A 15,168-nucleotide genomic window follows, 5' to 3' on the forward strand; every position below is an offset into this window, starting at 1 on the left:
TATTAATACAAAATATAACCAACAAATACATTATGATGCATTATTACAGATTAAGATAAGATAAACGTTATTGAGGGGTGGGGGTGGGGGACTCACAAGCTACCCAGTCATATATGATATAACTAAAATTAACTTCACAATAACCAGCTGCAACATTAAAGTGATGAACAGTCACAGTGAATCAATGATTATAATTCAGCGACATGATATTATTATTCTGAAATGGGCCTTTATGCAAAATAAGAACCTTTATTTTTGGTACTTTAAGTATATTTTGATGCACTTTTAATTCTAAATGCAGGACTTGTAACAGAGCATTTCTACACTGCACTCAGGTTTGTAAGGTCTGAAGGCGGCTGTTCCTCGCTGGGGGGCGCCTTTCTCCTTTGTTGTCCGACAGAGGGGTGTCCTGCCCTCTGATGTAACTGTTAACCTGGATATATCTTAAGCCACCTGCAACACGCTGAAGCTCCAACACCGGACAGGACAGCCGTGTTTTTGGATGACTGAGGTGCAGCAGTGACTTCCGTCAACCGCAGCGGGTCACAGACAGGCGGGCACACCGGGGAATGAACGCTCCGTGTGGGGAACAACAGGACGCACAGCGCTCCCCTCTCCGCCGCAGAATATTAACACCATCACCAGGTTTGGCTTCACTGCGCTCCTGTTTGGGGAAACACACCTTTAACTGACAGCGATGTTGCGCACGGGCTTTGTGCAATGTGGAAATCCAGCTGAATGACCGGACTGCAGATAAACTCCGAGCTGCAGGTGAGTCCGACGGAGGAAAATCTGCTGTTGTTGACGACAAGACATGTTAACACGGTGCCACTAAGTAACTCTCACATACATCATTTATTAGGCACGATGCAAATACTCTCAGGTGCATCATTAATTCAATTTACAAAATGCAGATGTTAATTAGTTCCACCATTAGCCTATTAATCGCAATGTTTGAATGGGCTGCAGTAGTCAGGTGGCATCCATCATTGTAGCTTCTGAATCTTCAGATTCTGGTCTGCAGCGCGATTGTTTGAACAGAATATTATTGTCTGTATGTTTGTGTGTTGTGCAGATATTGAGTCTGATTACAGGTTGGATAAACCCAACAGAATACCATGTACCTTTTCTCAATATTTAAAAAACAGACAGGTTTTGGGTCTACAAACTATTGAATATCTGCATATAACACACCCAAATGTACTGCGCAATGCACAGTATGCATGGGCATTAAATGGTGATATTTCAGTGTGCATGGCTGGACTAACCTGTTAGTGAGCCCCGGGACAAAAATTTATGGGCTCCTAATGACCCCCCCCCCTCCGGCCCTCTGTGATTGTGTAACCTGTACACCACAAGTTCCCATCAGTGCATGCAGCAGACTATACATTTACACATTCACTCTGTGAAGGCTAGTTTGATTAAAGGCAATGTTATTTAGGAGAATGTGCTATGTGAGCACAAAATAATCTTGAAAACTATTGGATGAAATTAGGACACACATTAACATATTAACACTGTTATTGTAAGCATGTGAGGTTAAAGCACCACTGTGCCTGCGTGATTACAGCTTCACAGAGCCGCTAGCCTGGCTGAGGGAAAGTTAAAGGATTACTGAAGTTAGGATTAGGATTCATCCTCTGGCTCTACAACATTTAATGCCAATCCATCTGATAGTTGTTGAAATATTTCAGTCTGGATCAAAACTGTGGAAAGACCGTGGCTAAAAACCTTAAGTTTTCAGGCCTGAGGGCAATTACCCCACTTTGCCCGGTCGGTAATCCAGTTTTGTTAAATGTGCAGTTAGGACCTGCTTCACGCTGAGATCTTTAATCCTGGCATCCAGAAAAATTTAGCCTGTTTTAACCTAAATGTCTTTTGACCTGAAAATCACCAAATGATTGGTTTACTTGATGGGGTTGTATTAATGATGTAACTTCAAACGGTGATAATAAACTAGACCGAACACTGCACATGCCTTTAATTAGTAGAGTTGAGCACGAACTCACGATTATTTTCATTTATGAATTTATTGATTAAAAAAACAAGTAATCTAGTCTGGAAATCGTTCATATTACTTGTTTGGTTAAAAAAAAAACCCATCAACTTCCATTATTAGATATTTTTTATATTATATTTTCCTGAAATCATAACATATTTATGATTGGTTGTGTGTCCCTTTTCTTATCCTCTTTCTGTAAAGCCCAATATGATTTATCTTTACTTTCCTACTCACTTATATACTGTGTGAAACTCCACCTGTCCTTGTTCCAAATGTTCTGTACATCCTGCAAACAATGCAGGCGTCTACAGAGCCGGGAGCTATTCTTAGACACTGAAGGTGAAAGCACTAAAGAGCGGCTGTTGTGCGTGTGAGTCTTACATAGCCTTTAAATTACTCAGATGGATGCTGCAGTGGAGCCAAACTTTCTAGGAAGGACACTTTAAACCTGGAAAGAGTTTATCCACCTGCCCTCTAGTCATTACTTTTGCAGGTATTTGGTCATAAACCAAAGTATTGGACATATTAACATTTTGCCCTGATGGTGGCACTAGAGGAAAAGCTGGAGGATCACCAAAGTTATTAGTATTCACCCTGAGAGGGACATGAATGTCTGTATAAAATTTCACGACAGTCCATCCGACAGTTGCGTTGTGGTTGACCAAACCATCTCGCCAAGCGGCTACTCTGACACGCCCTCAAAAACACTGGCAGAAAAACAGTGAGCTGCAGCACACAGCTCTCCTCTCCCTTCCAAACACTAGCGACCCTCCAGGCAGTCAGTGGACATAAAGTTGTTACTGTGATGTAGAGACAGATCTCTAAATAAATAATAAATACTTTTGTTACAGATTAATAACTCACCACTCTGAAACTCTTGCTCCAGTCCATGTTGCCAAGCTGGTCGGCAACATGTGCAGCTGAACCAAAGCTGTTTACCGGCTTCTCGCTGACCCGCCCTTCTCTGCTTCTGATTGGCTAGTAGTCCTTAACTAGTAACTGCACATGTGCAACTCCTAACGAAGATCATTTAGAAACAAGATGTATCACTCCGGAGCTAAAACGAAGCCTTCAACACAGGGTGAAAAGAGGAGCTGCAGCAATGTGCAGTATGAAAAAAAATATGGTGTTTTTTGAAAATTAAACCATGTAAACCTGTTCTGGTACAACCCCTAAATAAGATATTGAACCTGAAAATGAGCATAATACCACCTCTTCAAAATGTGAAATCAAATTTTAAAGCAATTCATCCAATAGTTGTTGAGATATTTCACTCAAAATCACACATTCACCTCATGGCAGCGCTAGAGGAAAAGTCAGGTTATCTCCAACGCCGTTAGGATTCATCATCTGGGTACCGTGAATCTCTGCACAAAGTTTCATGGCAATCTAACCAATAGTTGTTGAGATATTTTAGTTTGGACCAAAGCATGCCCATCCACATAACCACGCTGCTTTCTGTTATCAAAGGATTTCAGCAGCTCATTGAAGATGTATCACGCAGTTTTTGCTATCAACCACAACCATCAGATCCATCGGATAACGTACCGGTCCTGTTTCCTACCATTTCAGCTTCAGTGTGCATGATTTTAACATGTGTGGTTGGGAGGGAAAGAAGATTGAGCCTCACAGGATCTGATTATCGGGCCAAAATGATTAGGTTTGCTTTAATGAATGCTGTTAGGAAGTGGCCATCGCAGAAAGAATGAGTCATGGTATTGATTGCCGCCGCCCCCTCCTTCACTTGCTCCTTCCCACTAGCCTCCGCTCCACCCCCACCCTTCCCTCTAAAGTCTTGTCTATCCATCCATCCTTCCCCTTGAAATTCATGTTTTCGGTTCATCTTTTCTCCTCACATGAACATATCTAATTCCACCGCCCACCCCCCTTCCTCTCCAAAGACATGACAGACAGGATTTGAAGAGACGTGGCATGCAGCCAGGCTGAGAGGCTGAGGGCTGCATACCAATAAAGGCATGACTCGCCCGGCGCTACAGTCTGGGAGGAGGTGGGTGGAGGGGAGCTGAGGAGGGGCTGGATCTTGTCACGAGATGCCACGTCATCTCAGTGTGTGGAATCTATTTTTAGCAGGGTAAACAGAGGGATTCCAGCCCACTGATCATGGCTTCACAGTCAGGGCCGTGTGGTGGGAGGCTGGAGACGCTCTGTGGTGTTAGGCTGGATGTGAATGAACGACACTTGTATTTAGTCCTGACCGTCTGCCTCTGCTGTCACTCTTATCCCACTGCCTCGGCCTGTCAGGGAGAAACACTGCGCCACAAATAGATGGACCAGCTCCCCGTCTGATGCTTTCTCCTCCACACGCTGCTTCACATGCATGAACATATGCACTGTGTCTCTCATGTGGAATACTGTAGCATGCATACGAGTGGTGCAAAGTATAATAATAACTTTATTTGTAAAGCACATATAAAACAAAGGACATAAGAGACAGTAAGATAAGTTTAGAGGAAAAAGTAAAACCAGTTTGAAAAGGTCAGATTATGCTTTTTGGCTTTTTCCCTTTGCTTTATTGTGTTTTTAGTCCACCCTAACAGGAGTTCCCATCTCCCACAGAAAACTCTGCTCCTGAAGTGCCAGAAAACAGCTTGATTGTAGTCCAGCTTTTACTTACGTAACCTATCTGCATCAATTTGTAACACACGTCATAATGCTCGCGCCCAAAGCCTGTAAGAATGCTTTATTACTTGTGGATTATATTTAAAATAAACGAGGCAATGTAATTTTACCAAGTGTCGAAGTGCGGAGTTGTAGGTTGTAGCTAACCCAGCTAAAGCTGGAATGCCAACTCGTCACATATGGTCAAGACCCATCGGCATCAGTTTGTAACACACTGGGGATCCCTATAGCGTCATAGTTCAACGCATTGGAGGAAGCCCTGTAGCGTCAGTAAAGGTAGGTATATGATATTTAACAGAAAAGACTGAGTAAAGAGGTGGATGAGGTGGATGGGGTGGATGGAGGGCCAGAACCACAACTTTGAACCAGGACACTGGGGTTCGTGTCCTGTGTGAAACAAAAAGTCAACATTAAATATTTTTAATTAAGTTACACAAGTGACATAAATTTACTTACGTGTTAACGGACATACTTAATTTTAACCCAAACCATGATCTTTTTCTAACCTTAACCAAGTAGTTTTGTTGCCTAAACCTAATTGCAACATTCCACAACTTTAATAATGTGCTGTTTCAAAATAGCGCTGTTTCAAAATAGCGATGTTTCAAAACGCTAGCGGTTTTATTTCGAAAGTCTGACCGGACGTTGCTTATGTAATATTGCTCACTTTTACGTTGCATATTTGTTTTTCCTAAGCGTTGCTAGCTTGACCGGGGAGCCTTAAACATCAAAAAATGATGCTAAAGGATTACCCAGGGCGTTGAAATGTGACGCCAAAGGGCCTTGACCAAGCGTCAATATGTGACGAGTCAGGAATGAGAATGTGTTTGTAATGCTAGACCTGATGTAAAGTCTTTAAAGGGGCTGCTTTGTTTTGGATCAAACTCCCTTGCTTGTCAGGACTCGCCCTACTCTGCTGCTTCTGATTGGCTAGTAGTTCTTACCGAGGTAATGCGCATGTGCAGCTCTCAACAAAGAACAAATAGAAGTGAGATGCTTCACGCGGTGGCTAAAACAGACACACGGGGTGAAAAGAGGAGCTGCAGCAATGTGCACTAAGACAAAAATATGGTGTTTTTTGAAAATTAAACCTGTTCTGGTACAACCCCGAAATAAAATTATGAACCTGAAAAGGAACATAATATGACCTCTTTAATGACATAAAATAATATGCACTGTTGCCAGTTTATTAGGTACACCTAACTTAAATTAATGCAGTCCAGAATTGTATTGCTTTATACTGACAGGTGTTTCTATTATTTTGTTCACCCTATTTATATAAATTATGGTTGAACAGTTGTGTGAAGTTGTTTTTAGAAAAATAGGTTCTTAAGACTCAGTTACAATAAAACTGTACTGTACTTCTGTACTTACTTGTATTTATATATTGTTATAGAGTGGTATTGCTATTTTTACTCAAGCAAAGGCTTTGAATGCTTCTTCAAGCACTGATGCATGTAGAACAAGCTCTTTATAGACTCACATTATCAGAGTTTACAGCGGGCAGTCAGATGGCGCCCTTGCAAAAACGCTTTAAATTTAGATCCATACCTACACGACGTCCCCAGTTGTTCCGTGGGGGTCATGGGCGACCGTTTACAAAGTGCAGTTTGAGCACTTACTCTAATTAACAACTCTCCAGCTTTGTATAGGTCCAGCAAAGCGTGGTGTCCTCATCAAATATTCAGATGTGCACGCATATTATGTTGTATGGAAGAGGCAGAGTGACCTGCTTACTTGATACTTACTGTGTCACTCCGTTAGTTAAAAGTTATCTGTGTGCATCTGTTTCCTCAAAGATAAGACTGCTTGATTGCCACACTAGCGGCTCTGTGAGGCTGCACTTAGCAAAGTGGAGCTTTGAGCTAAATGCTAACATGCTTAACAGGTACAATGTTTACTATGTTCACCATATTAGTTTAGCTGTTAGCATGATAACATCTGCTCATTAGCACTAAACACAACGAACAGCTGAGGCTGATGGAGATGTTACTAGTTTTGCAGATATAGAGATCAAATACTTCCCCTTACGGTGGACCACCATGGGACCTTTTTTCGGAAATATGTATGGTAGTCAACGGCGAAAGACAACAAATTATTGATCCAGTTTGAATTATACACATATGATATTTGTCAATTTAAAAGATAAGTTTGCAAGTCAAGAAAGTCATAGTTGTAAAACTGTTGAAGTATAAGACTGTAAAAATACATAATTAGAAAGACAACAAACCTAAAAGTCGCTAATGTGACTTAACTTTTTCTCTAAATGACTGAAGCTAACATTACTGAAGCTAACGTTACTGAACGTCAAAGACCTTCCATGTATAGATGATGTGATGAAAGAACCGGGAGTCGCTGGATTAAACACATCAGGTGAGATACATCTGTGCGTGGAACATAGCTAAGTAGCTAGTAGCAAGCAAGCAATTAACGTTAGCTTAGCATTACAACGCTAACACGTTGGTGACATGCAGTGTGAGCGGTTTCACACAAAACTAAATTTTACTTGTTTCTCACTGTTGTTTCTAAATCTCACTGTTTCACGACAAAGAGCGACTTTCTTGACGGGCAAAATTATATTTTAAATTAACAAACATCGTGTGTGTAGATCAGGGTAAAAGGTGCCATGGAGTGAAAGTGGAAGGGACAGACTTATATGTTTAATATGTATCTGTTACGTTGATTCCAGCTCAGAAAAACAAGGAAAACAAGTATTTGAAAAGTTGTTTGCTTGTCATCTTGTTGACAGACCTGACAGTATATATATATTATATGTTTAATAAATCTGTAATGTGGTAATTTCGGCATCAGTTTGATCTGTTTATGGGAACTAAATCAGAGGAAAATGTTTATTTTGGGTTCATACAGCTGTAGTAAAGGCGGGTTGTGTTCATTTGTGTTGTCACGTTGTGTGTGAACACTTGTGACACTAGTCCAGCGGTCAAAGTTAAATTCACATTGTATGTGAAACCATTATTGGTCTCTCTGTTGGAAAAATTAAATTTGATCTGATGAGGGTGCTACATGAAAAGTTTAGAGATCACCAAAGTTAGTATAGGTCATCCTGACAGGGCAGCTCATCCAGTAGTTGTTTTACTAAAAGCCACAATTATCAACCCCGCTGATGGTGCTAGAGAGGAGTCATAAGGATTCATCTTCTGGGGGACATAGGTTTCTGTAAAATGTCATAGTAATCCATCCAGTTTTTGTTGTGATACTTCAGTCTGGACCACAGTGGTGGCGTGGGTGATACATCTCCGCTCGGCAGTAACTCTTCTCATTTATAGTCGGACGTTATGAATGTTAGTAATCAAGAGATGGATCTGTAGTTGTTAATGGTTGCTTAATCTGCGTGACAAATGAAAGTGGGTGAAAGGGGCCGGTTGTCACTGCAGTCCATGTTACACTGCTGAATGTTAGCCAGCCTCGGAGGCGCTGGAGCCGGGCCAAACAGTAATGGTATTGGCCCGAGAAGTGAATAACAACAGTGTCTTCCTCTGCTGTCTTTCCTTGTCCATATCTCATTAACAGAAACTCCCCCACTCTTCTATCCACCTGTTCACCCTCTTGTTCCTGTAGCCTGTAGTCTGTTTTAAACCACGAGCCATCATATCTGCATTTCCTTGTCTTCCAGCCGTCTCATTTCTTTCCCTCCACCACTTCCCTGCTGTTCCTCCGTGAGCCTCCGTTCATGACAACGTGAAGATAAGGTTGAAAATGGAATTGATGTGACGTGTTGATAAGAGAAATGTGAGTTGTTCAAAGAGTCTGTTTGTGGTTTGATGAGGAGCCAGTAGCTGCTTTCTTCTCTCCGAACAACTCATGGTGGTTATTTTGAGGAACAGTTTGGGGAAATACGCCTACGCTGAGATGAGAAGATCGATACCACTCTAATACAGGATTAAATATGAAGCTACAGCCGGGAACAGTTAGCAAGGAACTGGACATTTAATCTGTTGCTGTATAACTGTATTCTTTTTCCCCCAAATCTTAAAGGCTCCATAAGAAATTGTTTCATCTTTACGGGCACAACCTTATTTATGTTTAGTGAAAGAAATTTTAACAGTCAGATTAATAAACAATTGGGTCGCATTAAGACAGATTTCCATACAGAGTTGATCTGTTCGGGCCTGTCGGTTCAGCGCAGCGCACCAGGCCGCTGAAATCCAGATCAAACTGTGAAACTAGGCACACATTTTTCTAAAATGAAACACATTATAGTTTACTGTCTAGCTGTAATTTTGTGTCCATGTTTGTGACAAATATTTTTCCTCCATGAAAACGACCAAACACCGGGCCAACTTGCATATGTCACACGTTTTGTTGCTCCGATTGGTTGTTGGTCTGTCTAATTGCATCCAGTGCAATTTTGGTCCGTTGATAACACCCTTGGAGATGGAAAAAGACTAAATTAATATGCATTTATATTAATATATATAGTAATATAAATATATATTAATATGCAAATTACTACATCTAATATGAAAAGGGTCACTCGTAGTAAGAGCTTTAGAGCAAAGTCCTTATATACAGGCAAGTCCTGCCACTCTGCAGCCATCTTGGTACCACCTTGGTTATTTTGGACTAACAAGATCAGGCCCCTATCTGAACCAATGGGGAGAGAGCCATAACTGCACTTTCACTGGACATAAAAATTTAATGTATAAAATCAGCAGTAAAATCTGATGAAACAACTGCTGAAAACGTTCGATGACTTTGCCCCAAAATAAGGTTTAACAGGTTATACTTTTACTACGCATGTGCATTTATGCCTCTATCCAGAGCGCCATTGAGCTCATCCCACCGGACACTTGAACAAATGCTGTGCTAACTGGCATCATGGACACAGCCAGCATACACCATCAAACGTTTATAGAAGGCCTCCCTGGTATTTATTTATTTAATTAGTATTTATTATCTATTTATTTATTTATGTATTACTTGATTTACTTGATTTATGGTCCCTGCTTGGTCCATGTATTGCGACCTGTGTATTCGCTGCTTTGCTCTGGTGTCCAAATGCTTGTATGATGTCACTGACAGGGTTTCTGGATGCTTGATTGATTGTAGGTGTTGTTTTTGTCTTATTTGATGCGACTGGCAGACAAAAACTGAATTGCCGTAAGGGGATAAATAAAGTTTGAATTGAATTGAGTTACGGCCTTTCCCCGTAAAAAAAATTAATTTCAGGATTCTTCATCAACAGAACTCTCAACTGCTTTTGTTTTTAGCAGCAGCAGTAATTTTTCAATTTTCATAAACAGAATCAAACATTTATATGTGGATGACACAATCTTTTACGTATGTGGCTGCTCTTCAACAACAAGTTTTAACGTTCTCCAGACATTCCTGCAGAATCTCAAGCTTCTACTGAATGCCGACAAAACAAATTGTGTTTTAGGGCTGTTCCAGACTAAGGATTTACAAGTCGAATCAGAATCGTCAAGTCCTGCCTATAGTCAACTGATAGTCGAATTCAGCGGTCTTGTGAAGAGTTTTCGCCGTGCTGCCGACAACTGCATGCACGTTGCGGTTCCTTGCAGGTTTATGTCAAGTAGCGGCTGTACCATAAAATATTCTTTGTGTGGTTCATCAACGGTGATATATTATCCGAAAGTCCCGTGAGGTGCAAACAACTGGGCACAACACCAGTTGGGGCTCCATCTCTCCTGCCACTACACACTACGCCTACACATGCGCACTGACGATCCAGGGTTAGAGATTTATTCACGTACTTTAAAAACATTTATTGGAAGTTTTTTTTTTCTTTTTACATGTTCATTTACAGCATTAAACATTTAAATGTGTATTGTAATAGGCTGTCTCGTTGAGAGAAAACTGGTAGTTCTATGTAAAATCAGACATTATTACCACTATCGCCAAAATAGCATGATCCTCGTTTCGCTGCAAAGCTTCGACTGTGAGATTAACAGTCGAATCAGGCTCCGCCCATCGAAGCATTGAATCTTCGACTATTAGGAGTCAGCCCTAAAGTGTTTTATTCTCAATAATCCATAATGCCTGTTCACAGCTGACTTTTATCCTCACATTTAATGGTACTGAAATTGAAATTATCCAAATCTTATAAATAACTTGGAATTTGGTTTAACAGCCGTCTCATTTTTACTCTGGTACAGAAAAAGTTTTTTTATAGATCAGAATAAAGCAAGATTTTAAAGGATCACATGAAAATGATTGGACCATCATGTCAGCGTGGCTTGGCTATGGGGATATGTTTTATTCTCTTGCTGCTCGCTGATCTAGTTTCATCATTGTGCTTTGTGTTTCACAACAGAAGATGAATATCGAAGTCATTACTGTGTACTACATGAAAAAGTAGGCCGGTCCTTACTAGCAACAATAAGGGAACTCCATTCTATCATTTTTCTTTGTAAACGTCTCCCGAAGAGGCTGCCTCAGTAAATCTCTTCCTCTTTCAGAATGTAAAACCACAGCTCACCAGATCTGATCTCAGGCCCCTCTGGTAAATACTGAACCTGGGGAGACTGCCTTCCTACTCTTTGCACCTTATACATGAAATAAATTACAGAGGGTTCATGTGAAACTTGAATGTCTCATCCCACTGGCTGATTTTAAACTTTTAACTTCAAATCTATTTATTGACTTTCTCCGATGCTGTTTGTTATGAATGACTATGTTTGTGTTTATTCCTATCTGCTGTATTCAGGTCTCAAAAGAGATCTAGATCTCAATGAGACTATTTATCTGATTAAACAAAGATTGTACTGTATGTGCACGGTGATAATATATACTGTTGTATTTACAGCTGCTGCCGTAAGTCCAGGAACTTTGTAAATCGAAGATTGACATGTAAAATATTATATTATTTTGCTGGTGGCGAATAAATCAGTGAATCCGTTAAAAATCTGAAATTAGCAAAACAAATGAGTGCATTTCAGTTTTCTAGTTCATCAAATAGTCGTTTGTGCATTTAGAAAGGTGCCACGAACACCTATATAGATGCACAAAGCAACCGAAGACCCTGCTGAACGAGTTCCCCTCCTTTCTCAGTGATGCATCACAGGCATTTACCAAAATGCAGTAAAGCAGAGCAATTTGAGAAGCATCACAACTAAACCCCCCGTTTCCCCTTCACCTCCACTGCCGCCCTGAGCTAAAAATAGCCTGTCCTCTCTCATCACCCAGCCATCACGTCAGGGCCGCTCTCATTTGCTGCCCACGCCTCTTTTCATGTAGTGATGTTTTGACAGTGGCAGATGATCACGTTAGCTGTGGGTGAACATGTTTGCAATCCATCAAGGGAAAGAGACTTCCAGATAAAATCATACACAGAAATCACCTTTTTGAATAAGGTATAGTTTTCCTAATATGTATTTTACTCTATTTTATCACCCTCTGTTGCATGTTTAGCATTTCTGAACCTGGAATGAGGAAGGAAATAGTTTTGAAACATGACTTCTGCTCCATATTTGGTCATTTATGCAACACGAGTGGGATATTTTTGACACCACACTTCCATAGAGCTGTGTGTTACCCTGCATGCCTTTAGTTTAAACATTAAAACATTAGCATTCGGTCTCATCTCAGCTGCTTCTCTCATTCACAGGAAGAAGGTTGGAAACATTCGCTGGAGATGGACTGCAGGTCAGTGTCAACATCTCATATCTGTAGTTTCGAAATCCAAACATTTTCACCTGAGCAGTGCCGGGAGGAGTACTCACATCATTTTAGTTAAATAAAAGTACCAGTGGAGCAGTTATATAATATTGCAGTTATATAGATTGCATTTGTACAATCTGTTTGTATAGCCACATAGACGTACTGTGTATGTCCATATCATAAAGAGGTTTGTTTTAACCACTTTATATATGGTCAGCTGTGTTTAACTTCTTCATATACAGTTAGGGGTCGGGCCCCTCCCAAGGGTCACCACATAAATCTGAGGGGTCGTGAGATGACGGATTTATTTCAGAATATAACATTTTTACTCTGACACAAAAACATGAAAATTAACATATAAGGATTCAAATTAAAACATAGTCATAATTTTAAATTAAATATTCAAATGACACAGAACAATCAACATAAAAACATCAACAAACACACACACACATGAGGGGAATATGTGATAATTGGATGATTTTAAAGTACTCAAGTAAAGTACAAGGACCATAAATTTGTACTGAAAATTCAACAATGTAACTTGAGAGAAGGAACAATATTATTTATCTCATAAATTGAAAACTGATTTATTTAACAATGGGTTTCACCAATAAAACCATTTTTGGTCTGGTATGACCAGTAACTTATGGTTGCTAATGTTATCTAAATATAGATAGATATTGCTTTGTTACATTACTGAACCACCTGATGTAATAATGAAATTAAAACTCAGCTTAAGTGAAACACATCTGTGGACATCTGGGTTTTAACCAAACACCACCACAGCTAGCGTGACGTGCCAACAAAATACCGTCAGTAACATCACAGGAGCTGCCTAACTGTAGCCTGCAACCCCTGTTTGATGCCTGCAGGATGAGTAACAGGAGTGTCTGGTGAGGAAAGATGTGCTTGACAAGATCACAAATTAACAGCCGTAATAGTGGCAGATGTTCACGTTGTGGAGCTGCATGCATAGCAGGTCGTTTAGAGAGCAGGGGTTGATTCTGTTAGCGTGAGGTTCTGCAGATGCTCAGATAAAGAGTGTGTGTGTGCTGGGTGCTGGGTGGAGTACCCATCAACAAGTCATTTCATTCTGAGGATGTACATCCATGCAGCTCGTAGATAAAACGAGAGGCTGAGAGCGATGGACTGCGGTAATTTTGCCTTTTGTGATCTGCTGTAGTACCTGGTACTCCTCAGGTTTATTCTCAGAGCTAAAAGCCGTTTGAAATGTCCCTAAAGATGAAGCAGCAGCTACTCAACCCCCTATAGAACACGTCTGGCTGCAGGTGGGATATTTTTAACCTCAAACCCACTGAGACGTGTTGGCTGGATGTAATTAAAGAGACGTTTATAAGGCATAGACATGTGAGTCATTGAGTTTATCCACCGCTTGCAGCGCTAACTCAGTGCACATCAGTTCTCATTCAAAGAAACAGCTCCAGTTTGTGCCTCCCATGCATTAACAGTACGTTCTCAGTCACAGAGCTGAGCGTCTGATTCTTGGAAAAACAAATATCTTTAACCCAGAAACAACAGGTCTCCAGAAAAGGTAACAAAATCTGCCTAGCAGAACATCTAAAGCTCATAAATTAATATGTTTAACTTATGTACGACACCGTATAAGGGTCATTGTACAACATTTACATGGAGGTACATTTCAGATTAAAGACGCAAATGTAGGAGAAAAAAACTTTTAATTGTATGCAGATGTTAACAGCTGTCACATCTAAGTTAGTTTCACCGCTCAGCATAATGAGACACTTTCTTTTGGTTAAAGACCAAAAGCATACAAAATTGCAGAAGTACTGCAGATATTTATAATGACTAAGATGTGACACATGTTTTCAAGTGGCTTTGTTGCAGTTCCTCATATAGGCCTAACTGTGTGAAAGCTCCACCTCGTCTCTTATGTTTGCACCGACTCTTGTCTTATATTATTTACAACAAAACACTTTTTTTTCCTCATAACTATGCCACTTGAAAAGCCAGACAACCAGCAGAGACCGGAAGTTACGAGTCACAACCAAGACACATAACCACGTGTAAAAGAGAGAAATGTCATTTATATAATTTGTTTTGTTTTTTTGTACATAAAAAACTAAACAATTTAAAATGTTAATGAGCTTTAGAGGTGCTGGTAGGTGGATTTTGTTACCGTTGAACAGAGCCAGGCTACCTGTTTCCAGTCTTGAAAAGCTACTGCAGTACCTACAGTAAAGGTAGATTGTTGGTACTGGAGTGGCGGCACAGATTGGCAGTCGTAGTAGCATGTGCTCACTGATTTGTTAGTCAAAAGGAGAGACATGTGTTCACGCCACTCAGCCGGCTCATTCAAATTCTGTGGACAAAGCAGGTGAGAAAAATACACAGCAGGAAAAGGCAGGATGGTCACGACACCCTGCAAATAGATGCGTAATCATCAGAGCAGGTGATCTGCTGCTGACAGCACAGAGTGATTCATGCACATGTTCTGCTTCACTACAAGTCACTTTCAAACAGTACATCTCTAGTATTACATTTAAAAATACATCACATTTGAATGAAGGCGTTGAGGCTTTGTGTGGATGTGTTAAGAGAGCTGGGTGCTTTATGCTTTCACTGTGTCGAAGGAGCTTTCCAGATTTTACACCTAATTGTTGGACACTGTAAACTGTTAAATTAGGTGTTTATAACAATTCTTGATCGTTGCTTCCTCTAGACGTTCGAGCTGCAACACTTGGCGAAGTTAAAATGACAAAATGTCTTTGTAAAATCACTGTAAAATTAATATATTTGGACTGTTGATCGGGCAAAACAGGACATTTGAAAGCAGCACCTTGAACTTGTTATCTGGCATTTTGCAGACCAAATGAGTAAGTGACAAAAAAATTTGCAAATGT

The 15,168-nt window shown here is 40.4% G+C and overlaps 1 protein-coding gene across 4 annotated transcripts in view; it reads left to right on the forward strand.

The window, feature by feature from the left end:
* The first annotated feature begins 417 nt into the window (after positions 1–417).
* Positions 418–15,168, forward strand: part of LOC123981649 (membrane-associated phosphatidylinositol transfer protein 2-like) — a 72,092-nt gene continuing 57,341 nt past the window's right edge. Inside the window, exons 1-2 of one of the 4 annotated variants that reach the window (XM_046066659.1) lie at positions 418–771; positions 12,231–12,268. The gene's annotated coding sequence lies outside the window, so the exon portion shown is untranslated. The remainder of the gene's footprint in view (positions 772–12,230; positions 12,269–15,168) is intronic. The other 3 variants (XM_046066658.1, XM_046066655.1, XM_046066657.1) reach the window with 3 other exon arrangements.

This window comes from Micropterus dolomieu, linkage group LG13 (genome assembly GCF_021292245.1).
Source record: "Micropterus dolomieu isolate WLL.071019.BEF.003 ecotype Adirondacks linkage group LG13, ASM2129224v1, whole genome shotgun sequence".
NCBI classification, from domain to species: domain Eukaryota; kingdom Metazoa; phylum Chordata; class Actinopteri; order Centrarchiformes; family Centrarchidae; genus Micropterus; species Micropterus dolomieu.